Raw genomic sequence first — 6,000 nt, 5'->3', positions numbered from 1 at the left:
TTAATATTACTATCGTTTTTCCGAGCTAGTGACATTTTGACAATGACATAAATACTCTGGAACTCAAACAACTGCTCGAAATGTTATTTAGCGACATTTTGATCTTTTAATACAATTATTAAAACAGGTTAAGTTATAATGTGGAGCTGTTCACCTTCACCGTTTTCCAAAAACTAAAGTGTTTTTTTTTTTTTTTTAAACTATAACATTACTCAAATTATTCAAACATTCTGAAGTGGGCAAAACTAATTTTGAAAAGTAGTCTTTGGTGATATATAAATAACTATTTTGATCATAAAGTAGTGACCTAACTGGCTCTTTTGTTTCCTAAAATTTTATTACACCTGAGAATTTATAACTTTAATATAGAAATATGGATCGGCATGTTTCGAAACTTAGGCTTGATGTAATTTAACCTTTAAACTGTAGAAATATAATTTTCTAATAAAATGCGATTAGCAACGTATTGCGTTCGATTTAAGAAGATACGAAACGGAGAACTTGCTGAATGAACATAAGAAAATATTATGATTTCCAGTTAAAACCCACAAAACAGAGTCAAAAAAAGGAGACGCATCTACTTGTTTTTGAGCAGCAATAATCTGGTGTTTGTTATTAGAAATAGCTTAATTATGGAGTTGTTTATCCAGAAACAGCATGCAAGTAGATTTTTGAAACTATTATTTGTATATATATTTACAGGTCGTTGAAACAGTACGAACATTTCTACAGGGATGAGATTAACAAAACGTTCCTTAAAAAAATCAGTCATAATACTCATGATGGCTTTACAAAGTATTTTATTCTGATAAAAGAAATAACCATAGCGTTATGACTGAAGATTCTTTTGTAACTTCTTTTAGAAAAAAAGAATATATTAATAACGATAACATTGGAAATAATTGTTTGTTTGTTTTTGGAATTTCGCACAAATCTACTCAAGGGCTATCTGTGTTAGCCGTCCCTAATTTAGCAGTGTAAGAGTAGAGGGAAGGCAGCTAGTCATCACCACCCACCGCCAACTCTTGGGCTACTCTTATACCAACGAATAGTGGGATTAACCGTTACATTATAACGCCCCCACGGCTGAAAGGGCGAGCATGTTTGGCGCGATCGGGATACGAACCCGCGACCCTCAGATTACGAGTCGCACGCCTTAACACGCTTGGCCATGCCAGGCCGTTGGAAATAATGCACTCTGTAATGTAAATGTTCAAGAAAACAGGCATAAAAGTAAATTTTCAGGAATACCACTTGTTGCTGTCTTTATATATCTTGTACGTTCAAATTTTCATTAATTAATCACAATTTGGTTCTTACGAATTAGATGCATAAGTACTGCAAGCTTAGAACTGTCTTTAAACGTTTCTCCTAAATTAAGATATTTTTGTTACTTTAAAGACATGACTTCAGTTATGGACTACTTACTCTTGTACGTGTGAAAACTGTAAGGCGCCTTCTACCAGCAAAATTAAACTGCTTGTATTCATGGTTACTCAGATTCGGACAAAGTTTATCGCCTCCATCAATCTTCCCTTTTCATCCGCGCAGTCAAGTCAGTAATGATAAAATTTCTTTACTGATTGTAAAATTTTATCTACAAGCTGCACGGACATGGTGTTACACTTTAAACAGTTTCCTAATCAAATATCTGAAATTTAAATAACTGCTGTACATCTGAAAAAACCAACAAACTTCTTTTAATTTGTTTAGTATCTATTTTGAACTTGTGTATTTTGAAAACATTGTACTATTTCTAGGGAACAGTTTTCTTACTACATTAGTCTGTTTTATTTTCAGTCCTGTAAAAATACTAAGGATGGAATGATAACATTCGAAAACTTCCATTAAACACGAGTTTCTTTCTTTTGTATTCATTTTATTGAGATTCTCAAGCATTAATTAGTTGTTTCATCTTGAACATCGCAATCATCTCTGAGAGGAGGAGATATAGTAAAACAGACTGAAGAAAAAAATAACTGGATGTGTTGGAAGAGTGAGGATTAAATATCCATAATAGTAACACATAAAGTAGACAAGACGTATGAAAGATGAAAGTACTTAGTAGTATATAGACACGATACGTGGTATAATAAAATAAAGTAGACAAGGCGTATGAAAATTTGTTTTTGAATTTCGCGCAAAGCTATACGAGGGCTATCTGCGCTAGCGGTCCCTAATTTAGCAGTGTAAGACTAGAGAGAAGGTAGCTAGTCATCACCTCCTACCACCAACTCTTGGGCTACTCTTTTACCAACGAAGAGTGGGATTGACCGTCACATTATCAGACCCTCATGGCTGAAAGGACGAGCACGTTTGGTGTAACGGGGATTCGAACCCGCGACCCTCAGATTACAAGTCGAGTGCTTCAACCACCTGGCAACTAAAATTGAACTCCGTAATGAATATACCTAATTTAATATACTGAACAAGTTAAGTTAACATTTGTTTTGCTATTGACACGGACGAAATTAAATCAAATAAGTTTATATAGACATATTTACTGCACACTTAATAATATTAAATAAAGGAACACTTTGTTTTTCACCGTAATACCTACAAACATGGCCCGGCATGGCCAAGTGTGTTAAGGCGTGCGACTCGTGATCTGAGGGTCGCGGGTTCGCATCTCCTTCGCGCCAACCATGCTCGCCCTTTCAGCCGTGGGGGCGTTATAATGTGATGGTCAATCTCACTATTCGTTGGTAAAAGAGTAGCCCAAGAGTTGGCGGTGGGTGGTGATGACTAGCTGCCTTCTCTCTAGTCTTACTCTGCTGAATTAGGGACGGCTAGCACAGATAGCCCTCGAGTAACTTTGTGCGAAATTCAAAAACAAACAAACCTAAAAACACGGTTTTGAATTCAAAGTTTAGAAAATATATCACAAAATCCGAATGGAAAGGGAGCAACACAGTAAAGAAGAAGTAATAATTTTAAGTAATTTATGATACTTTTTTCAATATTTAAACATTAATTAATATGAACCAAAATGTGTTTTAATACTTTTGTTTTATATCTATCTTTGTTTTAAGGTCATAAAAATACATTCAAATTTCTCATTATGAGGTTGGTTGACACACATGTCAATCTGTCCTGAGTGAAATGTGTCAACTTCCTCCAAGCTGGCCTGGCATGGCCAGATGATTAGAGCATTCAACTCGTAATCTGAGGGTCGCGGGTTCGAATATTCATGTCACCAAACACACTCGCTCTTTCAGCCGTAGGAACGTTATAATGTTACGGTCAATTCCATTATTCGTTGGTAAGAGAGTAAGTAGCCCAATAGTTGGCAGTGGGTGGTAATGATTAGTTGCCTTCCCTCTAGTCTTACACTGCTAAATTAGGAACGGCTAGCACAGATAGCCCTCGTGTAGCTTGGCGCTAAATTCAAAAACAAAGAAACAATCCTCCAAGCTGCCATTTTGCTAGAAGTAATCTGTGTATGTTGTTCCAGTCGTGGTTATAAAATAAAATTATGTTCCATTATATATCCGTAAGAACGCACTTTCTAATATTATGTAACTTAAATTCTCTTAACAAATTATTTAATATTACATAATAAAATCTTTGCAGTAGAAAACATTTACTTATGTAAATATATCAATTGTTATTCCTGCATAAGAAAAGTGCTTCCAACTTCGATGAAGGTAAAACAGCGAGTAACACAAGTTTGGATGTGCCAGTAGTCTAGATAACACAGTTACAACTTCAACATAGTTAAGTTATTAGCCTATTCTTGTGACCAACCATCACACGTTCCTCTGTATAGAAACACACTACTCATTCCCCAAAGCTATAGGAATACAACCAGATGTATGCATTGCTTTAGTTCTTAAATTATTTTTGAGAACATTTTTACTGTCTATATTTACCTTGTGGCTAGTGTTTCGAGGGAAATGGTTAAATAAAGGGGTAAGATATGGTCTCTAAAAAATAACCTTAGTTTTAAACAGTGTCACTTTTGTCACTATTTCTAGTCAAGTATTTTGTATAGTGCTATAAAATAAAATACCACTTTAATTTCTGTTTTTAAACAAATTGTTTTCTTTTTTTATTATTGTATTCATGAAACTGAAGGTTTCCTGAAGTGTTAATGTATAATGTACTCTTCAAAAAAAACAAACTCAAAAGGAATATTTTTTTATTTTAAATAGAAATATATGTAATAACGTTACAAGCTCAGAGTATGTGATGTTACACGTGTTAAGGCACTGATTGTCAGACCAAAATAACAATAAAAGTTGCGCACTTTGAAAACGGAGGAAAACATCGGATTTTTCGCCAAAACGCATTCGTGTCCAATAAATTTGTTTGAGAGATCTGCATGTTCTGCAAGTGCAAAATGTGCAAAATCCCTATAAAAGTGACGGGTTCTCGGTTTCCATAGCTCAGTGTTAAACTACCGACACGCAATACAGTTACGCCAAGACTGACTGAAGCACAACGCAACAACGCCATTGGTCGCTTGGAAGCAGGCGAATCTCGATCAGATGTTGCCAGAGCTGTGAATGTCGACCCAAGCACCATCACAAGGCTATGGAATCGTCCTCAACAACATGGATCAACTCGTGACCGTCCACGATCTGGCAGACCTCGTGTGACCACGCCCGCATAAGATCGCTACATCCGGTTACGTCACCTTCGGGATAGGACCACCACTGCGACATCTACTACCTCAACCATACCAGGGATGCGTAGGATTTCCAATCAGACCGTACGCAACCGTCTACGAGATGCAGGAATCCGACCTCGACGCCCAGTCAGAGGCGTCATCCTCACCCAGAAACATCGTCAAGCACGGCTACAGTGGACTCGGGCACATCGGGTATGGCCTCATCGACGATGGAGGCATGTTTGGTTCAGCGATGAATCACGTTTTATGCTTCGTAGGCAGGATGGAAGGATCCGTGTTTACCGTCACCGAGGTGAACGTTTTGCAGCAAATTGTGTGCAGGAAGTTGACAGATTTGGTGGTGGCAGCGTCGTGATGTGGGCTGCCATCGCCTACAATGCCAGAACAGACCTTTTGCACATTCGAGGGAATCTTACGGCTCAACGATACGTCGACGAAGTTCTTAGGCTCCATGTGCAACCCATCATGGTGAACGTCAACGACGTTTTTAAACATGACAACGCCCGTCCTCACACATCCCGATTCACCACTGTCTTCTTGAGACACCACAACATCAACGTTCTTCCCTGGCCCTCCAGATCACCAGATTTAAACCCCATCAAACATCTTTGGGACGAGTTGGACCGACGTCTGCGACGGCGACAACCTCAACCGCAGATTCTACCTCAGCTTGCAGGCAGCAGCCATTTGTGATTTGTCATCTCATTGCTTCCATGGGCTGATGCTCACGGGGGCATACTCGTTATTGACGTTGAGTGACATTAAACTTCAACCAGTGAGCGTGGACTTTGCCTTTGCAGACTTTGATGTTCAGCAGTACAGTTTCACACATGTCATACAGAATATCCGGAACTTGTTGACAATTTGTCTCAAATTTTGCCTTTTGCGTTTCTTTTTTTGAAGAGTATATTGATGTTACTGAATTTCAAAGTCGCCAAAACAACATGAAGTTTTATGCAAAATAACAATATAACTTCATTTTCTTCATGATTTAGTATTTATATAAGCAATTACAAAATATCAAACTATTGTCAGAACTTTCAGGTATAAAAATAGTTGAAAACGATTATGTGGTATAATTTCGATCTTGTGAATAACGACAAACACACCTCCATTTATAGCAGGATTAAAGTTACTCGATATATCTAATATCGATTTTAAACAATAACATACGCTTCAGGCCCGACACGGCCAGGTGGTTGAGGCACTCGACCCCTAATCTGAGGGTCGCGAGTTCGAATCCCCGTCGCATCAAACATGCCATCCTTTCAGCAGTTTGTCGTTATTAGTAACGGTCAATCCCAATATTCGTTAGTAAAAGCGTAGCCCAAGAGTTGGCTGTGGGTTGTGATGACTAGCTGTCTTCC

Source organism: Tachypleus tridentatus, chromosome 11 (assembly GCF_004210375.1).
Source record: "Tachypleus tridentatus isolate NWPU-2018 chromosome 11, ASM421037v1, whole genome shotgun sequence".
NCBI lineage: Eukaryota > Metazoa > Arthropoda > Merostomata > Xiphosura > Limulidae > Tachypleus > Tachypleus tridentatus.
The sequence above is the reverse complement of the archived record's forward strand: the minus strand, read 5'-3'. Positions refer to the sequence as shown.